The sequence below is a fragment of the Pseudophryne corroboree genome, chromosome 6 (genome assembly GCF_028390025.1).
Source record: "Pseudophryne corroboree isolate aPseCor3 chromosome 6, aPseCor3.hap2, whole genome shotgun sequence".
NCBI classification, from domain to species: Eukaryota; Metazoa; Chordata; class Amphibia; order Anura; family Myobatrachidae; genus Pseudophryne; species Pseudophryne corroboree.
In genome coordinates this window covers 82,133,313-82,159,695 of record NC_086449.1, presented here as the reverse complement: position 1 = coordinate 82,159,695, position 26,383 = coordinate 82,133,313, and the positions used below count along the sequence as shown (strand labels likewise).

Here is a 26,383-nt window from a genome sequence, read left to right as displayed (position 1 = left end):
TATGACCCATTCCAGGAGGGACAAAATGCTCTGCTCCTGGACTTCCCTCTTAACCTATGATTGCCATCACCTGTTTTGACCAGGTTATTTGATAAGAAAGGTGTTTCACCACAGGTGATTGCTTTCACATATGGGCCCTCATTTCGAGTTGATCGCTTGCCAGCTATTTTTTGCACAGCAGCGATCAGATAGTCGCCGTCCACGGGGGAGTGTATTTTTGCTTTGCAAGTGTGCGATCGCATGTGCAGCCGAGCGGGACAAAAAACGTTTTTTGCCGTTTCTGAGTAGGTCTGAACTTACTCAGCCCTTGCGATCACTTCAGCCTGTCCTGTCCCAGAATTTACGTCAGACACCTGCCCTGCAAACGCTTGTACACGCCTGCGCTTTTCCAAACACTCCTAGAAAACGGTCAGCTGACACCCACAAACGCCTTCTTCCTTTCAATCTCCTTGCGATCGGTTGTGCGAATGGATTCGTTGTTAGAAGCATTGCACAGCAACGATGCTGTTTGTACCCATAAGACGCGCGTGTGCATTGTGGTGCATACACATGCGCAGTAGTAACCTGATCGCTGCGCTGCGAAAAATGCCAGCGAGCAATCAACTCAGAATGAGGGCCATTAAGAGAGAAGTTCAGGAGCAGAGCACGCTGTCCCGCCTGGAGAGGGTCATGTTTGGAGGTATGTGTATGAGTGTGAGACATAATCAGCACAAGAGACAACGCTTTTGAACACACTTTGTACACTGTTCTTAGATCTTGACTGACAAGGTTTTGTAATCTCCACTATTCTTAGCATGCCCTTTGTATTTACTGTTCTAGTTTTCTTGCCTTTGTGACTTGACATTTGCCATAACACACTCTTCCTCAATGACCTTACTCCATTTTTAGTCTCCTTTTCATGAATCTCAGAAATTCTAAGAAAAATCATCTGACGGAGAATGTGTTAAGCTGAAAGGAGAAAGTCTATTCACATTCAAACTCCCAAAGTATACAACCTCATAACAGCAGAAGACACCAAAATGTTAGAAAGCAACACTGTGCATACATACTGGTCACTAGAACCCAGGGAGGTTTGTCCTCCAATCTGATCTGCTGCTACTGCACCATGTGACTGCAGCCATCTTGTAGATACTTAGATGTATTAAGACTTGGAGAGAGAGACTTGCAACATAAAGCTGTTCCAGCATCCCTGCACCACTACCCACAACAAGCAGCATACACTCACCAGCTGGTGAGCTGTATAGAACCACACTATGCTACACCACGTTTCAAACCATGAGAACAAGTGCGTTTACAACAGTAAGTGCGGCTGTACCTGTTATACCTTCAATAAACCAACACTACTGGTTAAGTAACTGGGCTGTTCATAGTTGAGTCATCCACAGGTGTGTGCTTTTATAACTCAGCAAATAACAACACCTGCACACACATCATTCCCAACACAAAGCACCAGAGCAATTTAAAAAAGCAGCTGTCCCGTGAGCCCCAAGACTGGCATTTTCGGGGCTTTATTAGAGCGCAAAATGCCTTCATTCACTGAAGCCCTAGGACGCAGGTAACAGTGCATCAGCAAAAAATAAATAAATTGACAGGCCACTAGTTCCTGCAGGTACAGATTTTTCAACGCGTTTCGTCTCATAAGACTTCTTGAAGAAGTCTTATGAGACGAAACGCGTTGGAAAACCTGTACCTACCTCATCTAAGATAAGGAAAATCCGTTTTACTTGCTTTTATTGTAGTTTTTAAGATTTCATATAAGTGCTTTTAGTCCAGCTGTGTATGTATTGTTGTCCCATTTTTTTATACATGTTTCTTTTATGTGCAACTTTTATGTCAATAAATAGTTTTTTATAATTGCCAATTTTATAATTTTTTAATCGACACCTTAGTCGCTATATATCCCTCATCCCCCCTTTCTTCCATATATATATCAGATTGAATCGGTACTCACCCTTACTGCAGGTATATGTGGGAGACACATATAGAAACCGTTGTAATTCCTACACCGTTCACCTGATTTGGATGTAAATACTCTCAAATGAAAGCAGAAAGTCTGCAGTTAAAGCACATCTTGTTTGTTTCATTTCAAATCCATTGTGGTGGTGTATAGAGCCTAAAATATGAGAATTGTGTCGATGAACCAAAATTTATGGACCTGACTGTGTATGTATGTATGTATATGTATATATATATATATATATATATATATATATATATATATATATATACATACACACACACACACACACACACACACACACCAAGCCATCACAACACTGAACCAAACATTCCAATTTAACACAAACCCCCTCAATACAGCCAGCCTACTTTTTTCTCTGCTGCTGGCAGGCTGAAAGTGACAGGAGAGCGAGAGTAAGTGCTCGTTCATTCACTCTCGCACATTTCAGTGGCAGCTACACACAGTCCATCACTTCTTCTCTGCACTGCAGCCAATGACTGAGCCGTAGACTGCACCTTTAGTTTACACTCCATTGCATACTTGCCTACCTGACCCTCTCCATGAGGGAGAAAATGCTCTGTTCCTGGACCTTCCTGGTAATGTATGATAGCCATCATCTGTGGTGAGCTAGTTAATTGATAAGAAAGGTGTTTCACCACAGGTGATGGCAATCATACATTACCAGGAAAGTCCAGGAACAGAGCATTTTCTCCCTCATGGAGAGGGTCAGGTAGGCAAGTATGAATCATTTTCATACCTCCCAACATGACCCTCTCCAGGAGGGACACATTGCTCTTCTCCTGGACTTCCCTCTTAATTTATGATTGCCATCACCTGTGCTGAAACAACTTTCCATCCAGTAACCTGCTCAACACAGGTGCAGACAATCATACATTAAGAGAGAAGTCCAGAAGGAGAGCATTCTGTCCCTCCTGGAGAGGGTCGTGTTGGGAGGCATGCATTTGGAGCAATTTGGCATTTTGCAGACGATTGTGTAAATAAATCTGCAATGGATGGGGTTAACAAATCGCAGATTCCAATCATAAATCAATCAGGATTATCAAATCAGGTTGTCCAACATGTTGGATTTCTAAGATCAATTGGGGCTGTAGATGGCTAGTGGTAACAATCAGCAGATTTGCAGACCGTTTCTACTAAACTGATGAGACTGTGAAGATTGGCATTTGCTGAAAATGATCTGCAAATCACTGAAAAAATATCTGTAATGTATGGGTGCAGATTGGTGGATTGTGGAATCTTTAAATCTAGGAAAAAAAAGTCTCAGAAACTTTTTTTTTTGTTATTGCTGATATATGGGGGCCTTCAGATGGCTTTATTTTTAAACTGCTATTTCATTTTCAGTCCAGATTTATCAATCCTTGGAGAGTGATAAATTGCACGGTGATAAAGTACCAGTCAATCAGCTCCTAACTGCCATATTACAGGCTGTGTTTGAAAAATGACAGTTAGGAGCTGTTTGGTTGGTACTTAATCACCGTGCAATTTATCACTCTCCATGGCTTGATAAATCTGGGCCTTAGTTTGAACACACCCTACCCAAAACTAATTCTCATGTTCAGGGGCACCACTGCCCCTGGTGACACCCGGTGCGGGAGGCTGCAAAATGGAGGTGTGGCCTATCACGAAGGGGGCGTGGTCTAGCATGAGGGCCGTGGCCTCGCCAGCAGACCCCCGTGTTCGGTACGCCAGAGGGTTAAGAAGACGTTGGCTGCCCACCAGAGAGTGCCTCTTTGCCTCATACAACCCCACTCTGTCCCTACCCCCGTCCCACCTCCTACCCAGTATCTCCCGATACTGTGAGTCTCTCATTTGCGTCCGGTGTGCATGTCAGCACGTGGCGCTCCCGGTGTCTGACTCTCACACCGCGGGTCTCTCGCACAGAGACTGAATGCGGAATGCAGTGCCGGCTCCTACACAGGGACAGGAGCCAGGTGCTGCACGTATTGTTACAGTGCAGCACTTGGCTCCTGTCACTGAGCAGGAGCCGGCATTTTGGTGTCACCCCATGACGGGTGACACCAGGATGCGGGCCGCACCCCCCGCACCCATGTTGTGATGCCACTGGCAGTGGCAAACGCAGGATTTGCATGGGGGGTTTCCAGAACTGGGCGGAGCCAATCACGGGGGTGGGGACTGAGGTGAACCAGTATATGCTGGGTCTGTAAAACTAGTGTGTCTGTGTGTGTGTGTGTGTGTGTGTGTGTATATATATATATATATATATATATATATATACTGTACATATATCTACACATATATATATATACACATGTGTATATATATATATATACATACACACACATACATATACACATATACATAGCATATTAAACATGCATACATATATATATAAAACATGGCAAGGTGACAGCACTCTATGTCCAATATCAAAAAGTTTAGTTGGTGCAAGGTCCTAATAATTAATATACACACTCACTTTTTCCATGGCTGAAAAAAGAATTAGACCAGCACTCACTCGCCCGACAGCCGTTTCAACACTTGGTGGTCGCCCCTGATGAAGACCACCAAGTGTTGAAACGGCTGTCGGGCGAACTGTAACAGTGGGGTGTATCCTAGATGTCTTATCAGGAATAAAAAACCCTTTTTTTCATCAACTAAAAACGTGAGTGCTGGTCTAATTCTTTTTTCAGCCATGGAAAAAGTGAGTGTGTATACATATATATATATATATATATATATATATATATATATATGTACAGTACACATATATATATACGGTATATACACATGTATATATATATATATATATATATATATATATCATGTGTGTGTGTGTTTGTTTGTATGTATGTATATACATGTGTATATATGTATGCACATGGATATATATGTACTATAATTAAAATAAAGTAACCTTTTATTGCACTTACAAGTGCCACCAGGAAGACAGCAGGCTGCAGAGGACGCTAGACAGCCATTAATAATACTCATGCAGCTAAAAAAAAAAGATTTTTTTTTTTTTTTTTTATAGTGGAGGGGGGTTTCTGGGTGCTCCGAAACCCCCCCCCCCCCCCCCCCCCCCCGGGTGTGCCACTGACTGGTCATGTTACATCTGCTTTACCTCAAGTGCAGAATGGTTTTGCTCAGTTGCTTTCTTTTTGGTTTTCTTTCAAACATGAATCAGGCCTTAAGTGCGCATGTGTGAATTGAGTTCAAGCATGCACACAGAGAGGCCAGGACGAGGTAGAGGGAGACCACAATGTCTTTCAACATGATGGCACAGAGCTCCAGGTACTAACGCCACCTGGAGATGGCATAATTTCCCAAAATCAAACTTCAAAAATGTTCACTTTCTGGCTAATGGGCAAAACCATGTGCAGTGCAGGAGGGGCAGATACAGTATAACATGTGCAGAGAGTTAGATTTAGATGGGTTATTTTGTTTTTGTGTAGGATAAATACTGGCTGCTTTATTTTCACTGCAATTTAGATTTTAGTTTGAACACACCCCACCCAAATCTAACTCTCTCTGCACATGTTATATCTGCCCCACCTGCAGTGCACATGGTTTTGCCCATTAATTAAGAGAAAAATGTTGCTGCTGCGATCAGATCTGAACTAGGTCCTGAATGCTGATGAGGCTTGAAAGAAGGACACTGGATATTACTGTTGAAAAATGAATGCTGAAAAACACTGGATATTACTGTTGAAGAATGAATGCTGCAGTGGCGTGACTGAAGAACACTGGATTTACCTGTTGAAGAATGATTGCTGCAGAGGCGTGGCTGAAGAACACTGGATATTAATGCATCGAAGACTAAGAAATGGATGCTGAATAGACGTGGCTAAGAGGCACTGCGGATGACCGGGGAGCCCCTCTACGGTCACAGGGCACTCGGGGTGCCGTCCCAGAGGGCAGAAACAGCTGCGGACTGCGTAGGGTGACCATAATATCCCTTTAATCTGGGACACCTATGATTTACACAGGTTCAGTGGCTGGCTAAAACCAGGTGAAATTCAGGCTAGAGTTTAGCCAGACACCACAGTGACAGAACCTGTGTAAATCATAGGTGTCCCAGATTAAAGGGATATTAGGGTCACCCTAGGACTGCGGAACTGAGAAGTCATGGGCAGAGGTGCAGGAAAAGGTGACACAACGGAGTTGGAGACCCTTTGGATTATGGGAAACCACAGGGAATTCCTGAGGGAGCACAGAGCTGGAGCTTCTGCTCAAGGCAGTAACATAAAGCATTGGCAGCCTGCAAGAGTGGGCTGACCCCTTTTGTAAGAGGAAGCTGCCTCCCACTGCACTGAGCATACCACAGAGCGCAGCGATTGAACACAGAGAACCTTGGTCTCCAGCATGGCAGCTCCCATTACTGCAGACACACAGGAGCACTCCTTCTTACCCACCAGGTCCCCCAACTCTTAACACTCCGGCAACTGCACCGTCACCGCCGCCAGCCCCGCTGCTCCTCACCTTGGCCGCGCAGCACTGCCCAGCAGCTGGATGGGCAAGCCCTGGACCCTGCCTCCGGAGGTAAGCCCTCGGCTCCTGACATAGGCCATTTTATGTTGCTGTGTCTCTATGTGGGCGGGATGTACTAAAGGTAAAATGCGATAAAACCCCCGTTTTCAGGGGTTTTATCGCATTTCCGTATGTACTAACCCCCGGCCGCCGCGTTACCTTCTTCCAGGCAGTCCTGGACCCGGAAGCTAAACTTCTCCTCCCAGTAGCAACACAGCCGGGTTCCTTCCGGCTGCAGGGAGGAGGAGGAGGCGCCGGGGACAGCCTGCTGCCTGCTTCCCGGCAGGTGAGCAGGTGGAGACTCCAGGGATGTTACAGAGGTGTCACAGGTATCGCGGGGGGCCTCAGTCACCGTATTGGGATCTTAATCGCATATGTTAGTACATCCCACCCTGTGCCACAATGTAAAAATCCACTTTACATTTGTTGTACTGCATTACCACTGATAGAGACAACAGAGGGCGGAAATATTTAGGAAAGTAATAAAACAAAGCCATGAAGCATTTCATTGTTTCCACCTCGTCATACTGTTTATGTAGAAAGTACTCAGAACACAGAGCACAAATATTCAGAGAGCACCAGGTGTTACACAGAATCTGCTCCTCTACGATTCAGATGGCAATACAATATCACAGCTGCTCTGCTGGATAAATATGAATACACAGTATGCAGGGGATAATACATATGTGATTTCACCACAGTCCATCACTGCAATAAGCTAATGTTTACAACATACTGTAAAAAGTGCTTCCTTCTGGATCAATACACCATTAAGGTTATCCCTATAGTTTGTATTTTAATGTACATGTAACTCCTACAGCCTGACATGGACCCCGAATGCAGTAGGGGGTTAATACAGACTAATGGAGACAGTACAGGGGTGTGGGTGTGCATACATTGCTGCACCACGCGATATTAGACAGTAGAAGCTGGCACTCTAAGTCAACAAGACACCTACATAAACTGTCACATAAAGTAGAACATCAGTGGCGCAAATCTCGGAATCCAAGTGACTTCATCACATATAAGACCACCTAACACTCCAATTGTAATGCCATGGACACTACCAATCAAATATTTTTCCAATCTCTCATCTCTTCTCATGCCACCAACCCCAAGTGACTTTTTAATGCATTTAAGTCACTTCAGTCAGGCTTTTGTTCCCAACACTCCAGAGACAGCACTGACTAAAGTAGTGAATGATCTGGTCACTGCAAGATCGAAAAGCCATTACTCACTTCTTATTCTTCTAGATCTATCTGCTGCGTTTGACACTGTTGACCACTCTATTCTCATACAAACACTACAATCTCTAGGGATGTGCACTTGAAATTTTTCGGGTTTTGGTTTTGGGTTCGGTTCCGCGGCCGTGTTTTGGGTTCGAACGCGTTTTGGCAAAACCTCACCGAATTTTTTTTGTCGGATTCGGGTGTTTTTTTTCAAAAAACCCTAAAAAACAGCTTAAATCATAGAATTTGGGGGTCATTTTGATCCCAAAGTATTATTAACCTCAAAAACCATAATTTCCACTCATTTTCAGTCTATTCTGAACACCTCACACCTCACAATATTATTTTTAGTCCTAAAATTTGCACCGAGGTCGCTGGATGACTAAGCTAAGCGACCCAAGTGGCCGACACAAACACCTGGCCCATCTAGGAGTGGCACTGCAGTGTCACGCAGGATGGCCCTTCCAAAAAACACTCCCCAAACAGCACATGACGCAAAGAAAAAAAAGAGGTGCAATGAGGTAGCTGTGTGACTAAGCTCAACGACCCAAGTGGCCGACACAAACACCTGGCCCATCTAGGAGTGGCACTGCAGTGTCACGCAGGATGGCCCTTCCAAAAAACACTCCCCAAACAGCACATGACGCAAAGAAAAAAAGAGGCGCAATGAGGTAGCTGTGTGACTAAGCTCAACGACCCAAGTGGCCGACACAAACACCTGGCCCATCTAGGAGTGGCACTGCAGTGTCACGCAGGATGGCCCTTCCAAAAAACACTCCCCAAACAGCACATGACGCAAAGAAAAATTAAAGAAAAAAGAGGTGCAAGATGGAATTGTCCTTGGGCCCTCCCACCCACCCTTATGTTGTATAAACAGGACATGCACACTTTAACCAACCCATCATTTCAGTGACAGGGTCTGCCACACGACTGTGACTGAAATGACGGGTTGGTTTGGACCCCCACCAAAAAAGAAGCAATTAATCTCTCCTTGCACAAACTGGCTCTACAGAGGCAAGATGTCCACCTCATCATCATCCTCCGATATATCACCGTGTACATCCCCCTCCTCACAGATTATCAATTCGTCCCCACTGGAATCCACCATCTCAGCTCCCTGTGTACTTTGTGGAGGCAATTGCTGCTGGTCAATGTCACCACGGAGGAATTGATTATAATTCATTTTAATGAACATCATCTTCTCCACATTTTCTGGAAGTAACCTCGTACGCCGATTGCTGACAAGGTGAGCGGCGGCACTAAACACTCTTTCGGAGTACACACTTGTGGGAGGGCAACTTAGGTAGAATAAAGCCAGTTTGTGCAAGGGCCTCCAAATTGCCTCTTTTTCCTGCCAGTATAAGTACGGACTGTCTGACGTGCCTACTTGGATGCGGTCACTCATATAATCCTCCACCATTCTTTCAATGGGGAGAGAATCATATGCAGTGCCAGTAGACGACATGTCCGTAATCGTTGGCAGGTCCTTCAGTCCGGACCAGATGTCAGCATCAGCAGTCGCTCCAGACTGCCCTGCATCACCGCCAGCGGGTGGGCTCGGAATTCTGAGCCTTTTCCTCGCACCCCCAGTTGCGGGAGAATGTGAAGGAGGAGATGTTGACAGGTCGCGTTCCGCTTGACTTGACAATTTTCTCACCAGCAGGTCTTTGAACCCCAGCAGACTTGTGTCTGCCGGAAAGAGAGATCCAAGGTAGGTTTTAAATCTAGGATCGAGCACGGTGGCCAAAATGTAGTGCTCTGATTTCAACAGATTGACCACCCGTGAATCCTTGTTAAGCGAATTAAGGGCTCCATCCACAAGTCCCACATGCCTAGCGGAATCGCTCTGTGTTAGCTCCTCCTTCAATGTCTCCAGCTTCTTCTGCAAAAGCCTGATGAGGGGAATGACCTGACTCAGGCTGGCAGTGTCTGAACTGACTTCACGTGTGGCAAGTTCAAAGGGCAGCAGAACCTTGCACAACGTTGAAATCATTCTCCACTGCGCTTGAGACAGGTGCATTCCACCTCCTATATCGTGCTCCATTGTATAGGCTTGAATGGCCTTTTGCTGCTCCTCCAACCTCTGAAGCATATAGAGGGTTGAATTCCACCTCGTTACCACTTCTTGCTTCAGATGATGGCAGGGCAGGTTCAGGCGTTTTTGGTGGTGCTCCAGTCTTCTGTACGTGGTGCCTGTACGCCGAAAGTGTCCCGCAATTCTTCTGGCCCCCGACAGCATCTCTTGCACGCCCCTGTCGTTTTTTAAATAATTCTGCACCACCAAATTCAAGGTATGTGCAAAACATGGGACGTGCTGGAATTTGCCCAGATTTAATGCACACACAATATTGCTGGCGTTGTCCGATGCCACAAATCCACAGGAGAGTCCAATTGGGGTAAGCCATTCCGCGATGATCTTCCTCAGTTGCCGTAAGAGGTTTTCAGCTGTGTGCGTATTCTGGAAACCGGTGATACAAAGCGTAGCCTGCCTAGGAAAGAGTTGGCGTTTGCGAGATGCTGCTACTGGTGCCGCCGCTGCTGTTCTTGCGGCGGGAGTCCATACATCTACCCAGTGGGCTGTCACAGTCATATAGTCCTGACCCTGCCCTGCTCCACTTGTCCACATGTCCGTGGTTAAGTGGACATTGGGTACAGCTGCATTTTTTAGGACACTGGTGACTCTTTTTCTGAGGTCTGTGTACATTTTCGGTATCGCCTGCCTAGAGAAATGGAACCTAGATGGTATTTGGTACCGGGGACACAGTACCTCCAACAAGTCTCTAGTTGGCTCTGCAGTAATGATGGATACCAGAACCACGTTTCTCACCACCCAGGATGCCAAGGCCTCAGTTATCCGCTTTGCAGCAGGATGACTGCTGTGATATTTCATCTTCCTCGCAAAGGACTGTTGGACAGTCAATTGCTTGGTGGAAGTAGTAAAAGTGGTCTTACGACTTCCCCTCTGGGATGACCATCGACTCCCAGCAGCAACAACAGCAGCGCCAGCAGCAGTAGGCGTTACACGCAAGGATGCATCGGAGGAATCCCAGGCAGGAGAGGACTCGTCAGAATTGCCAGTGACATGGCCTGCAGGACTATTGGCATTCCTGGGGAAGGAGGAAATTGACACTGAGGGAGTTGGTGGGGTGGTTTGCGTGAGCTTGGTTACAAGAGGAAGGGATTTACTGGTCAGTGGACTGCTTCCGCTGTCGCCCAAAGTTTTTGAACTTGTCACTGACTTATTATGAATGCGCTGCAGGTGACGTATAAGGGAGGATGTTCCGAGGTGGTTAACGTCCTTACCCCTACTTATTACAGCTTGACAAAGGCAACACACGGCTTGACAAATGTTGTCCGCATTTCTGTTGAAATACTTCCACACCGAAGAGCTGATTTTTTTGGTATTTTCACCAGGCATGTCAATGGCCATATTCCTCCCACGGACAACAGGTGTCTCCCCGGGTGCCTGACTTAAACAAACCACCTCACCATCAGAATCCTCCTGGTCAATTTCCTCCCCAGCGCCAGCAACACCCATATCCTCCTCATCCTGGTGTACTTCAACACTGACATCTTCAATCTGACTATCAGGAACTGGACTGCGGGTGCTCCTTCCAGCACTTGCAGGGGGCGTGCAAATGGTGGAAGGCGCATGCTCTTCACGTCCAGTGTTGGGAAGGTCAGGCATCGCAACCGACACAATTGGACTCTCCTTGTGGATTTGGGATTTCGAAGAACGCACAGTTCTTTGCTGTGCTTTTGCCAGCTTGAGTCTTTTCATTTTTCTAGCGAGAGGCTGAGTGCTTCCATCCTCATGTGAAGCTGAACCACTAGCCATGAACATAGGCCAGGGCCTCAGCCGTTCCTTGCCACTCCGTGTGGTAAATGGCATATTGGCAAGTTTACGCTTCTCCTCCGACAATTTTATTTTAGATTTTTGAGTCCTTTTTTTACTGATATTTGGTGTTTTGGATTTTACATGCTCTGTACTATGACATTGGGCATCGGCCTTGGCAGACAACGTTGATGGAATTTCATCGTCTCGGCCATGACTAGTGGCAGCAGCTTCAGCACGAGGTGGAAGTGGATCTTGATCTTTCCCTATTTTTGGAACCTCAACATTTTTGTTCTCCATATTTTAATAGGCACAACTAAAAGGCACCTCAGGTAAACAATGGAGATGGATGGATACTAGTATACTTATGGATGACGAGCGACTGCCGACACAGAGGTAGCTACAGCCGTGGACTACCGTACTATGTCTGCTGCTAATATAGACTGGATGATAATGAGATAAAATTAAAATATATATATATATCACACTAGTACTGCAGCCGGACAGGTATATATTATGTAATGACGGACCTGCTGGACACTGTCTGTCAGCACTGCAGACTCCTAAAGTAAGCTACTAGTATCAAGAAGATAAAAAAAAAAAAAAACCACGGGTAGGTGGTATACAATTATGGATGGACGAGCGACTGCCGACACAGAGGTAGCTACAGCCGTGGACTACCGTACTGTGTCTGCTGCTAATATTGACTGGATGATAATGGGATAAAATTAAAATATATATATATATATCACACTAGTACTGCAGCCGGACAGGTATATATTATGTAATGACGGACCTGCTGGACACTGTCTGCAGAATGCGTTTATAAAAACACCACACGACGAGTGTTTTTAACTTTTTCAGGCAGACAATCACAATATACTGGTGGTCAGCAGACAATCACAATATACTGGTGGTCAGTGGTCACTGCTCAGTCACACTGGCAGTGGCACTCTGGCAGCAAAAGTGTGCACTGTACTTAAAATATGTACTCCTGCTATAACTGCTCCCCAGTCTCCCCCACAATTAAGCTGTGTGAGCAGTGAGCACTCAGCACAGTCAGATATACAGTATTACATATGATGATGCAGCACACTGAGGCTGAGCACAGATATGGTATGTGACTGTATCACACTGTGTATCGTTTTTTTTCAGGCAGAGAACGGATTAATTAAACTGGTGGTCAATGGTCACTGGTCACACTATCAGCAAGTAGTAGTACTCCAGTCCTAATATGCTCCCCAAAATTAGTAAATAGTGTCTCTAACTCTCTACTCTCTTCTCTATAAACGGAGAGGACGCCAGCCACGTCCTCTCCCTATCAATCTCAATGCACGTGTGAAAATGGCGGCGACGCGCGGCTCCTTATAAAGAATCCGAGTCTCGCGATAGAATCCGAGCCTCGCGAGAATCCGACAGCGGGATGATGACGTTCGGGCGCGCTCGGGTTAACCGAGCAAGGCGGGAGGATCCGAGCCTGCTCGGCCCCGTGTAAAAAAAGCTGAAGTTCGGCGGGTTCGGATTCCGAGAAACCGAACCCGCTCATCACTAACAATCTCTAGGTCTTCAGGAGACATCCCTCTCTTGGCTCTCATCCCTAATTGCTCTTTCAGTGTTGCTTCTCTGATTCCACCTCCTCTTTGCTACCTCTATCAGTTGGAGTGCCGCAAATCAGCTCCTTTGGGTTTCAGTATCATTTCTTCGCTGATGATACTCAAATCTATCTATCCTCCCCAGATTTGTCACCATCTGTATTGGGCTGTGTCACTGAATGCCTTTCTGCCATTCCATCTTGGATGTCATCTTGCCACCTCAAACTCAGTATTTCCAAAACAGAATTGATGATATTCCCACCAGAGCTGCCCTCAGAAATTGTGGGGCCAGGGACTGACAAAATAGGCAGGGCCCACCCCCAGCCCCAACTGTGGAGGAGTCAGCTTTAGAATTGCACCAGTTAACGTGTGTGTGTGTGTGTGTGTGTGTATATGCATGCGTACATACATGTGCCGCTGTCGGGAGGGCCCAGGATACTGATGCCGCTGCCTGCCCGCCTCCATCCCCGCTGTTCTGCTGCTCTCCTCCGTCCTCCTGCAGCTGTATTGAAAACGTCCCTCCCAAAATGGCCGCCGCCTCATAGGAGACAGTTTTCAAGATACTAGAGGGCTTCTCTAGTATCTTGAATAACTGTCTCCTCTGTGGCGGTGGCCATTTTGGGAGGGAAGTTTTCAATACAGAGCTGCTGGAGGGTCGGAGGAGAGCAACAGAACAGCGTTGACGACCGCGGAACGGCGCCGGGTGGGCAGATGGCTGCATGAGCATCCCGGGCACTCCTCTCTCTGTCAGAGAGGCTGGGCTCGGGACAGCTGTGCCCCCCAGCACCAACCTGATGGCGGCCATGATTCCCACCAGCCAAGAGTAGTTACCAACCACATATCTCCATAACTGTTCTCAACAATCTACCCTATCCCACAAACTCGCTACCTAGGTATCATCCTTGACTCTGAACTGTTCTTTGTTCCCCACATTTACTCTGTCTCAAAATCATGTTAAATGTATCTAAAAAACATATTCAATATACGACCATACTTTGCATAAGACAAAAGGGGAGCACCTCTCCTCCCGTTCTGTGACACGATTCAATTAAGTTAATTGACAGCCACCACTATCTCTTCAGTCGCTGACTCCCCCACTAGTCCCTGCACCTTACAAGTCGCACCCTCTTTATTATAGATATACACATTTTACAAGTGCAGGGGATGATTGGCCCACCAGGACACCATGACAGATTCCGATGGGCCGGTCTCAGCCAGGCTGATTCTCACACTGCTTCCAGTACTTGCAGTTCATTGGAACGCAATCTGGTAGTTAGGCTAGAAAGGACTTCCGGGTGCTGCTAGCCGTGAAAAGTGGTGAAGCTGTTCTATCAATGGGGGACCTGGAGAAAGTTAACCAACCCAGCAGCATCCTCTCCCTGGCCCCAGCCAAAGGTCTCTTCAACGAGCCTGGCCCAGGAGCAGCAGCATAGCGATGGTCGGAGCCGGGGGTTCACTGCACCTGCCGCCACCCTAGCTCCCGCACTCTCACTGAACTGGCCAGAGCGGCAGCTGAGCCCTGAAGGGGACCCTATAGCTGCCCAATGTCTGTCCATGATGATAGGCCTATTTATGTAATGCGGTGGCTACGTATGTAATGCGGTGGCTATGTATGTAGGGGGTCATTCCGAGTTGATTGCTCGCTGCCTAATTTCACAGCGCGGCGATCAGGCAAAAAAACGGCAAAACTGCGCATTCGTATACACTGCAATGTGCAGGCGCATCGTACGGGTACAAAGAGGATCGGTGCTGGGCGATGGATTTAGCGAAGATTCCATTTGCACAGCCGAACGTTAGGTGATTGACAGAAAGAGGGCGTTTATTGGTGTCAACTGACCGTTTTCTAGGAGTGTTTGGGAAAACGCAGGCATGTCCAGGCGTTTGCAGGGCGGGTGTCTGACGTCAATTCCGCCACCAAAAAGACTGAAGTGATCCAAGGGCTGAGTAAGTCCAGAGCTACTCTGAAACTGCACAAAATGTTTTTGCTGCGCTCGGCTGCAAAGGCGTTCGCACACTTGCAAAGCGAAAATACACTCCCCCATGGGCGGCGACTATGCGTTTGCACGGCTGCTAAAAGTAGCTAGCGAGCGATCAACTCGGAATGACCCCCGTAATGCGGTGGCTACGTATGTAATGTGGTGCTATTTGTGTAATGAGGTGCTCTTCGTGTAATGCGGTGCTATTCGTGTAATGCGGTGCTATACGTGTAGTGCGGTGATATACCTGTAATGTGGTGCTATTCATGTAATAATGTGATGGCTACGTATGTAATCAGGGGCGGATTGGCCACTGTCTGTGTTTCACTACTTGTATGTGCTCCTTCCCTGTACTGTGCTGTATGTAGTGTGTTCTCCCCCTCCCTGTACTGTGCTGTATGTAGTGTGTTCTCCCCCTCCCTGTACTGTGCTGTATGTAGTGTGTTCTCCGCCTCCCTGTACTGTGCTGTATGTAGTGTGTTCTCTCCCTCCCTGTACTGTGCTGTATGTGGTGTGTTCTCTCCCTCCCTGTACTGTGCTGTATGTAGTGTGTTCTCCCACTCCCTGTACTGTGCTGTATGTAGTGTGTGCTCCCCCTCCCTGTACTGTGCTGTATGTAGTGTGTGATCTCTCCCTGTACTGTGCTGTATGTAGTGTGTGCTCCCCCTCCCTGTACTGTGCTGTATGTAGTGTGTGATCTCTCCCTGTACTGTGCTGTATGTAGTGTGTGCTCCCCCTCCCTGTACTGTGCTGTATGTAGTGTGTGATCTCTCCCTGTACTGTGCTGTATGTAGTGTGTGCTCCCCCTCCCTGTACTGTGCTGTATGTAGTGTGTGATCTCTCCCTGTACTGTGCTGTATGTAGTGTGTGATCTCTCCCTGTACAGTGCTGTATGTAGTGTGTGCTCTATCCCTGTACAGTGCTGTATGTAGTGTGTGCTCTCTCCCTGTACTGTGCTGTATGTAATGTGTTCTCCCCCTCCCTGTACTGTGCTGTATGTAGTGTGTTCTCCTCTTCCCTGTACTGTGCTGTATGTAGTGTGTGCTCTCTCCCTGTACTGTGCTGTATGTAGTGTGTTCTCCTCTTCCCTGTACTGTGCTGTATGTAGTGTGTGATCTCTCCCTGTACTGTGCTGTATGTAGTGTGTGCTCCTCTTCCCTGTACTGTGCTGTATGTAGTGTGTGCTCTCTCCCTGTACTGTGCTGTATGTAGTGTGTTCTCCTCTTCCCTGTACTGTGCTGTATGTAGTGTGTGCTCTCTCCCTGTACTGTGCTGTATGTAGTGTGTTCTCCCACTCCCTGTACTGTGCTGTATGTAGTGTGTGCTCCCCCTCCCTGTACTGTGCTGTATGTAGTGTGCTCTCTCCCTGTACTGTGCTGTATGTAGTGTGTTCTCCCACTCCCTGTACTGTGCTGTATGTAGTGTGTGCTCCCCCTCCCTGTACTGTGCTGTATGTAGTGTGTGCTCCCTCCTTGTACTGTGCTGTATGTAGTGTGTGCTCCCCCTCCCTGTACTGTGCTGTATGTAGTGTGTTCTCCCCCTCCCTGTACTGTGCTGTATGTAGTTTGTGCTCTCTCCCTGTACAGTGCTGTATGTAGTGTGTGCTCTCTCCCTGTACTGTGCTGTATGTAGTGTGTGCTCCCCCTCCCTGTACTGTGCTGTATGTAGTGTGTGTGCTCCCTCCCTGTACTGTATGTAATGTGTTCTCCCCCTCCCTGTACTGTGCTGTATGTAGTTTGTGATCTCTCCCTGTACAGTGCTGTATGTAGTTTGTGCTCTCTCCCTGTACAGTGCTGTATGTAGTGTGTGCTCTCTCCCTGTTCTGTATGTAGTGTGTTCTCCCACTCCCTGTACTGTGCCGTATGTAGTGTGTTCTCCCCCTCCCTGTACTGTGCTGTATGTAGTGTGTTCTCCCCCTCCCTGTACTGTGCTGTATATAGTGTGTGCTCCCCCTCCCTGTACTGTGCTGTATGTAGTGTGTGCTCCCTCCCTGTACTGTGCTGTAGAGATGGGTCCACGTTTATCTCGACCTTTAATAGGATTAATTGAGACTGGCCAGTCGGACTTAATCCCCTGCTGTAATTACTTAATCCCCTGCAGTATTGTTCTCTGTATTGTATTGCAGCTGAGAACAATAGATGAAGGGTTTAAGATAATAAATAATGTGGTGCCTAGGCGCAGAAAACTAGTCAAGATAACCGTGGACCAGGCCCGGCGCTACCCGCTCAGCAAGGTCTGCAAAGCAGGGAGGCGCTGGGGTAGAGAGGCGCTGTCCCTACTCCGCAACCTTGGTGACGCGCAGCGCCTGTCTCACTGTATTGTAACTGTCTGTGGCGTCGCCAGCCGTACACAGAGGCTCTTAATCTCCATCTGCGTCCGGGCCCTCCCCCATCCCTGCTTGCTCCTCCCCGCTGCACTTATCAAGTAGGAAGACAAGCAGCAGTGTCGCCCACCTCTCTTCCTTCCCCTCTGTGACTGAAGACACAGGAGTACAGCAGTCTTCAGCACCGCCCCCTCTCTCCCCTCCCTGTCCGTCAGTGGTGGAATCAAGTATGGGCAGTGCAACCACTGCACAGGAAGACATGTGATGCACACTGACCTTAGTGTAGTGGGAGGAGCGAGCAGCCGTGAAAAGAGAAGCAGCTAGCACATGAGGAGCCAAGGCTCAGGTTAGTGCTGCTGCAGATAAACAAAGCAGGGAGAAACTGTCCTATTAATGTGTGTGGGGGGGGGGGGGGAGAGGAGGAGGAGAGTGGTGTCCTATTAACCTGTGCTTAGGGGTGGGGGGTGGGTTCCTATTACTGTGTGCTGGGGAGGGGGTCCTATTACTGTGTGCTGGGGAGGGGTGTCCTGTTAACCTGTGCTTGGGGAGGGGGGGTCCTATTACTGTGGGAGGGGGAGGGGTGTCATTTTAACGTGTGCTTGGAGAGGGGGGTCCTATTAATGTGTTCTGGGGAGGGGGAGGGTGTCCTATTAATCTGAGCTTGGGGAGGGGGGTCCTATTAATGTGGGAGGGGGAGGGGTGCCCTATTACTCTGTGCTTGGGGATTGGGGTCATTAATGTTTGCTGGGGAAAGGGGTCATACTAATGTGTGCTGGGGGAGCAGGGGTGGTGTCCTATTAATGTGTGCTGGGGGAGAAGTGTCATATTAATGTGTAATGGGGAGGGGGTTCATATTAATGTGTAATGGGGATGGGGTTCATATTAATGTGTGCGGGGAGGGGGATACAGGGTAGTAGCGATGTAGTGTGTGGGGTGCAGGGTAGCGATGGGAGTTTCGTTTGTGCGGGGAGGGGGATACAGGGTAGCAGCAATGTAGTGTGTGGGGTGCAGGGTAGCGGTGGGAGTTTCGTGTGTGCGGGAAGGGGGATGTAGGGTAGCGGCAATGTAGTGTGTGGGGAGTGTGGTTCAGGGTAACAGCTGCAGTGTAGTATGCGTGGAAGGGGGGCAGGGATAGTTCCCGGGCCGGCGCTACCCGCACAGCAAGGTCTGCAATGCAGGGAAGCGCCGTGCTGGATAGGCGCTCTCCCTGCTTTACAGGCCTTGCTGTGCGATGGTGCTGCCTTTTGTTGCTGCGCCTGGCACTCTGTGTGATAGGCTGCGGCGCCGGCAGAATGGAGAGCGGCTCCCCTCCCTGCCTCTGGAGCCTTGCGTGAGGGCAGCTTCATGACATGCAGTGCAGTGGTAAGGAGGCAGGGAGGGGGAGCCGATCTCCATTCTGCTGGTGGAGCCTTGCGTGAGGACAGGTTGCGCTGTCAACCAGACCCTAACAATCCGGAAGATGGGGGTGGTCCCTGTTGCATCTATGTGAGGAAGGGCGCAAATTATTTATTTTGCAGGAGGGCGCCGAACTCCTTAGCACCAGCCCTGCCGTGGACCCATCTGTATGTAGTGTGTGCTCCCCCTCCCTGTACTGTGCTGTATGTAGTGTGTGCTCCCTCCCTGTACTGTGCTGTATGTAGTGTGTGCTCCCTCCCTGTACTGTGCTGTATGTAGTGTGTGCTCCCTCCCTGTACTGTGCTGTATGTAGTGTGTGCTCCCTCCCTGTACTGTGCTGTATGTAGTGTGTGCTCCCTCCCTGTACTGTGCTGTATGTAGTGTGTGCTCCCTCCCTGTACTGTGCTGTATGTAGTGTGTGATCTCTCCCTGTACTGTGCTGTATGTAGTGTGTGCTCCCTCCCTGTACTGTGCTGTATGTAGTGTGTGCTCCCTCCCTGTACTGTGCTGTATGTAGTGTGTGCTCCCTCCCTGTACTGTGCTGTATGTAGTGTGTCCTTTCCTTCCTTGTACTTTGAAACATATAAGGTTAAAAAAACAGGGATTTGTAGAATGAAAAATCAATAAAATCAGAAGTACAGATGAAGCCGCGCTCATCTGAGCCGGCTTCATCGCAGACGTGCACTCCTGGCGTGACTAGGTGATCCATCAGCCTAGCCACGCTGGCAGTGCACACAGATGCTCCCATTCTGAGCGTTTCCATCCGGGCGTGCGACAGAGACGCTCTCCCATTCTAGTGAATGGGGCGCGTCTCCGTCACGGGCGCGCGCCCAGGCACAGACTGAGCCATGACTAGTGTGGCTCCATCTGCAGATTAAAGGCATGACAGCAGTGTCAGTAGATACTGAAAGAGGGCATATCAGTCCTCCTATATTCAAGCATACAGATGTACATCAGGAAAGGGCATTGTAGCAGCATATACATAAAGTCGCAGGTAAACATTAGCATAACGTAAAACAAAGGAGGAGGCCCTGTCACACGCCAAGGGCAGCGGCCGCCGCGCTTACCCCTGCGTGGCTGCTGGTCCGTTTGGCGGTCCCCACCTTCTGTGGTCCTCGGGTCCCGGCGTCTGGCTGGCGCGGCTCCCGGCGGTTCCCCGGAGCGTGGGCGCCGCCATGACAGCCGGCGTCACGTGGGCGGGGAGCAGGTGATGTCACTAACCCGCTTCACCAATCCAGTAGAGGCGGGAGATTCAAAACCAGACGCCGGGCAGAGCCTCGGCGCCTGAGTATCGTCTCTTTTCTGAAGTGGATGCCAGAGCTCCCGTACGCAGTGTGTTCCCCAGCAGCTATACTCCAGTGCATCTAGCATTCAGGGTGACTTCCTGCAGCACAGTCTCCAGTGATCCGAGCAACTAGTGTGTTCCTCTGCAGTGCAGTTGCCAGCGCTCCCTGGATTCAGCATTGCCTGCGGACCGAACCAACTTTAGAGTTTCCAGCGTTCAGTGTCATTAACCATCGCTCACAAGTTCTTCATTCATCAGTGTCTTCAAAACATCGCTCACAAATTCTTCAGTGTCTTTCATCATCGCTCACAAGTTCTTCATTCATTAGTGTCTTTAAACATCGCTCACAAATTCTTCAGTGTCTTTCACCACCGCTCACAAGTTCTTCATTGATCAGTACCTTTAAACATTTGCTTACAAATTCTCCAGTAGCCTTTGACATTGCCCACAAGTTCTCTTTCTTTCATGTGTCGCTGTATTGCTCCCTTCCCATAATAAAGTTTCTCAGCATTTTTTCACCAATCCTAACTATCAGAGTCTTGTATGAGGAAAACCTATGGCCCTCATTCCGAGTTGATCGGTCGCAAGGCGAATTTAGCAGAGTTACACACGCTAAGCCGCCGCCTACTGGGAGTGTATCTTAGCATCTTAAAATTGCGACCGATGTATTCGCAATATTGCGATCACAAACTACTTAGCAGTTTTAGAGTAGCTCCACACTTACTCTGCCTGTGCGATCAGTTCAGTGCTTGTCGTTCCTGGTTTGACGTCACAAACACACCCAGCGTTCGCCCAACCACTCCCCCGTTTCTCCGGCCACTCCTGCGTTTTTTCCGGAAACGGTAGCGTTTTCAGCCACACGCCCATAAAACGCCGTGTTTCCGCCCAGTAACACCCATTTCCTGTCAATCACATTACGATCGCCGGAGCGATGAAAAAGCCGTGAGTAAAAATACTATCTTCATTGTTAAATTACTTGGCGCAGTCGCAGTGCGAATATTGCGCATGCGTACTAAGCGGATTTTCATTGCGATGCGATGAAAAATACCGAGCGAACGACTCGGAATGAGGGCCAATATCCGACCATCTCTGCTCCGACCCAGCTGTGGTTCCTCTTCCCGACCATCGGAAGAACCCCCGAGTCCACAACATCCCCAACCCAGGTCAGTGACAGGCCCCAACTGTGTCTATCTCAGAATCAGGACCACTGAGGAGTGATCCCGCCCTCTGGGCAGGCCCCTCCCCCTCAACAGACTCCACCCTCATTAGGGCTGCTTCCATAAACTTCCCAGGCTCCTGTTCAATCCCATTCCACCCCTGTACAAGTGTCACACCCAGGATTAGAAACCATGACCTATTCCACTGGCAGCAGACACCTTACTGATGGAGCTATTTGTTACTGTATAGGCAGCATGAGAATTCTAACTATATGAAGTTACTACTCTGACAATTACAAGTAACTTCATGTAGGTAGAATTTTCAAGCTTTTTGTTCAGGAGCAAGTAGCTCTATCAGTAAGATGCCTGCTTTCAGTGTAATAGGTTGTGGGTTCTAATCCTGGGTATGACACTTGTAAAATGTGTATTTATAATAAAGAGGGTGTGACTTGCAAGGTGCAGAGACTAGTGGAGAAGTTGGCCACTGAAGAGATAGTGGCGGCAGTGTAAAAGATCATGGGTTCTAATTTAAGAAAAATTATGGCCTATGATACAGTCAGACAATAGATAATTAATCTACATGATAGTAAACTATTAGCGAGCTATAGACGTGGTCGTAACCTGAGGAATTATCTTGTCAAGACTGATATCAAAAGCAGAGCCATAACTACGTGTGTGCCTGGCACACAGCGCAGTCGCCCTGAGGGTGCAACGGCCAGCGGCTTGTAATGAGTCAAACTGACTCATTACAAGCCGCCTGTGCTGTGTGCGCCGCAGCCGGAGGAGGAGAAGAGAGGAGCAGCTCTCGGGGCAGGTCAGGGGAGGAGGAGGAGGAAGGGGGACTGGAGCCGCAGCAGCACTATGTAATTGGTAGCGGCGCTGCTGCAGCTGTCCCTCTCCTTCCGCATTGGCTGCCCGCCGCTGCTGTGAATGTTGGGATGCGCTTCCCTCATCTCAGCATTCACAGCGGCGGCGGGCAGCCAATGCGGAAGGACAGGGACAGCTGCAGCGGCGCCGCTACCAATTACATAGCACTGCTGTGGCTCCAGTCCCCCACCCTCCTCCTCCTTCTTCCCTGCCCGGGATCTGCTACATGAAGCCTGCACCGAGGAGCCTGAGGCAGCGGGAAGAGATGGTATCTACTGTATCTGTCTCTCTGTCTGTCTATCTATCTCTGCCTATCTATCTCCCTATTCTGTCTGCCGTAATGTGTAAAAATGGGGACTGGCTGCCGTAATGTGTAAAAAGGGGGACTAGCTGCCGTAGTGTGTAAAAAGGGGACGCTATCTGCTGTAATGTGTAAAAAGGGGATGCTGTCTGCTGTAATGTGTAAAAAGGGGACGCTGTCTGCCGTAATGTGTAAAAAGGGGACGCTGTCTGCTGTAATGTGTAAAAAGGGGACACTGTCTGCCATACAGTGTAAAAAGGGGACGCTGTCTGCCGTAATGTGTAAAAAGGGGACGCTGTCTGCCGTAATGTGTAAAAGGGGGTCGCCGTCTGCCGTAATGTGTAAAAAGGGGACGCTGTCTACCGTAATGTGTAAAAAGGGGACGCTGTCTGCCGTAATGTGTAAATAGGGGACGCTGTCTTCCGTATTGTGTAAAAAGGGGACGCTGTCTGCCGTAATGTGTAAAGAGGGGGTCGCTGTCTGCCGTAATGTGTAAAAAGGGGACGCTGTCTGCCGTAATGTGAAAAAAAGGGGACTGGCTGTCGTAATGTGTAAAAGGGGGCTCTACCTGGTGTAGTGGCGCTACTGTGCGGCGTAATTTGAATAACGGAGACTATTGTGCACCGTAGTATGAATTGGTATTATTTTGTGGCCACACCCCTTCCCAGTGAAGCCACGCCCATATATATTTTTGCCACGCCTACGGCGCGCACTGCCCCTATCTTGCATGTGGGGGCCGCCAATGCCATTTCTTGCACACTAAAATGCCTAGTTACGGCACTGATCAAAAGTAATAAGAACCCAACAAGATCCTTTTTGCCGGATAAAAAGGGCTGCTTTAACTGTAGCTGTACTACTTGCAGCTTTTTATTATCTGGTGATACATTTTATCACCCCCATTTGGGTAAACCCTACTCTATTTGACATAGATTGACGTGCAATTCTAGGTATGTTGTGTACCAGATTATCTGACCCTGTGGGCTGTCACATATTGTGAAAACACCTTTAAGGAGCATATAACAGCCCACAGGTCAGCAATCAAAATAGGCTCTCATGAGTGGCAATAGTGAACAGCCAGAAGCTCCTCATTTTTGCTAAGCAACCAAATCTGTGTCATCTGCCACCTCCGCCGTCTTGTCAGGAATGTGCAGGACATTTCTGATAGCCTCTATCAAAGCCTGTATTCCTTGTGACAGGACCGCATCCCCACCACTCACATCCACTTCACCCTCCTTTGGATCTTATGTATCGTCATCAGTATCATCCTGCATGATCTCGCCAGAGTACGCTTTTGTGGGCAAATGGCGGGGGTTTGAGACGCTGGTATGGGAACTGAATCTCTATTCATCAGGTCATCCATAGACTGTCTTAATAATTGCGTCTCTTTCTCATTATGGGATAATTTAGTAGAAATATTAGATATCATCCCTTTAATGGAAGCTGACCATGGGGGTTCTGCCCCACTAGCCTGAGAATGTGCACTATCCTGAGTACAGGGTAGTGAGTCTCCGGGGGAGGAAAGACACTCAGCTGTGCAGGAAACACAGTCCCTGGACATGGTAACGTGAAGGGACACACACACACCCACAGACAGAAGGTGAAAACACAGTTTAACCCACACAGAGCTCTCAGGGAGACACAGAAATTGGAGCCAGCCACACAGCGCCCTTGTAGCCAAGTAAAACTTAGCTGGGTCACCACACTAATTCCCTTAATAGGGCTTAGTATACTACAACATTCCCCCCACCTTCTAAGACCCCCTGGTACCTCTGAGGAGACATGGAATCTTTGTGGAGGAGCTGCGCTTCCCTGTGATTCCGGTCAGTGTAAGCTGCAGAGGGAAAATGGTGCTGGTGAGCTGCTGGATCCGCTCATAGTGAAGCCCCGCCCCCTTAATGGCACTCGGCTTCCCGCTTTTTTATACTGGCCTGAGGTAATTGTTAAGCCTAACGGGGGGTTAAAACTTTTGGGAGGTATGATAGCCAGTGTGGGTATGCATTGGTAGCTCAGCGCGCCCCTCACAGTGGGACACGTCTGTGTATGTCCTCTGAGCCCCCTGGAGTGCAGCCTGCACTCAGAGCTGCGCTCCTACCCCTGTGCCGCCATTCTCGCCGACGAACCGCTAACTGGGACGCCGGCGCTGTACTCACCTCTCTTCTATCTTCTGGCTCTGTTAGGGGTGGCAGCGTGCTGCTGGAGTTGGGAGGGTACGCCCCCTCAGGAGCTCAGTGTTCTGTCAGCGGAGAAACGGGACCATTAACTCTTTAGGAAGTTGGGCCGTTCTCCCCCCTATGTCCCACGAAGCAGGCAGTCTGGTGCCAATCAGACCTGCCTGAAAACAACAAACAGAAAATAAATGCAGAAAACTTTTCAGGAGCTTCCCTAAGCGTGACCGGCTTCTCCGGGCACATTTTCTAAATGGTGTCTGGTAGGCGGGGCATAGAGGGAGGAGTCAGTGCACACTATTGATTTCTTAAAGTGCCCAAGGTTCCTAGTGGACCCGTCTATACCCCATGGTACTAATGTGGACCCAAGTATCCTCTAGGACGTAAGAGAAAGTAGGTGGATCCATAGATTGGGAACTCTTGCTCCCAAGGGTCTCAATGTCTTAATTATTTTTTATAAGGTTGGTTTACCCGTGCTTATATCTCTATGAACTCAAAGTTAACGTAAATTCATTCATGAGGGATTTTAGCTTAAATTCAGTATACAGTAGCTGTTCTATTAAGCAGGTTGGTGTAATTATTATATAATTAAATGCTGTATATTAGCTGATTTATAGTAATATGCTGGAGTTACTGTAAGCGTAGTTATCCATATATATTGTTGTAGGGTATTGTCTGCAATGATATAAGTGTTTATAGCCTTGGACTATTATATTTCTATAACGTTGTTTCCAATGTGCTAAAGATAAGGCAATGTATGAACAACATTAGTGTGCATATCTGTATAGCATAATAGCTCATTTGTTCCCAAGGATTGTTTGGTGGTAACCCTGGTGATGGTCTCACAGCTAGTGACTCATCAATGATGACGTCACTTACAATGCACTACCGGCCGGGTGAGCAGTCCCGCTTCCGGAAAGAGCATCCACGTGGCACCGGTATAAGGTGAGTTGTATGGGTTGTTCTTTTAGCCTGATGACAGTGCGTAATTAAAAGCACTGAAATGTTGCTGAAGTTCATGCCGTTTAGATGCGATTATAGTCAGGGGTGTAGCGAGGGTGGCTCCGGTGGAGCGCGAACTCCAGGCGCTGGAATAGTTAGAGGGCGCACTGCCTCCTGCTCCCCTCCCTCCGCCCGCTATACTATGGATGGAGGGACAGGCAGCCACAGAGCAGGAGGAGAAGCAGAGGCGCACACTGACTTGGATACTAGGTAGGGAACAGGGCAAGCCAGAGGTGACAGCAGGGGACACGGACAGCCAGCACATGCTGGAGCTCTGCCGTCCTCTTTATATATCTCACTGTCTGCTTGTACAGTAGCTGTGCAGTGGGGTTACTTCTGTCCTGCTACACCACTCTCTGCCCCTGCTGCTGCAGCACCTCTTTCTGTCCCAGCTGCTGTTGCAGCACGTCTCTCTGTCCCAGCTGCACCCATTTATACATGTCACACTGTGGGGTGACATGTATAAACGGCTCTACTCTGGCATAGCGGGTATAAAATAGGATTTTGATAACCTACCAGTAAATCCTTTTCTCCTAGTCCGTAGAGGATGCTGGGGACGACATCAAGACCATGGGGTATAGACGGGATCCGCAGGAGACATGGGCACTCTAAAGACTTTTCATTGGGTGTGAACTGGCTCCTCCCTCTATGCCCCTCCTCCAGACCTCAGTTGTAGGAACTGTGCCCAGGGAGACTGACATTTCGAGGAAAGGAATTACTTAACTAGTGGTGAGATATCTACCAGTTCACACCCTCGACCATGCCGCACACATGGCATTCAACATAA

At 48.4% G+C, this 26,383-nt stretch overlaps 2 protein-coding genes across 6 annotated transcripts in view; one reads left to right on the top strand and one right to left on the bottom strand.

The window, feature by feature from the left end:
• Window positions 1–26,383, bottom strand: part of LOC134936364 (3',5'-cyclic-AMP phosphodiesterase 4B-like) — a 943,065-nt gene that overhangs the window by 662,797 nt on the left and 253,885 nt on the right. For 3 of the 5 annotated variants that reach the window (XM_063931376.1, XM_063931371.1, XM_063931375.1), the window contains exon 1: window positions 1,952–2,109. The exons of the other annotated variants lie outside the window; for them this stretch is intronic. The gene's annotated coding sequence lies outside the window, so the exon portion shown is untranslated. Of the gene's footprint in view, window positions 1–1,951; window positions 2,110–26,383 lie in introns of those variants that run through there. 5 annotated transcript variants of the gene reach the window in all.
• LOC134936365 (uncharacterized) overlaps window positions 1–26,383 on the top strand; it is a 166,070-nt gene that overhangs the window by 98,966 nt on the left and 40,721 nt on the right. The gene's annotated exons all lie outside the window — the stretch shown is intronic.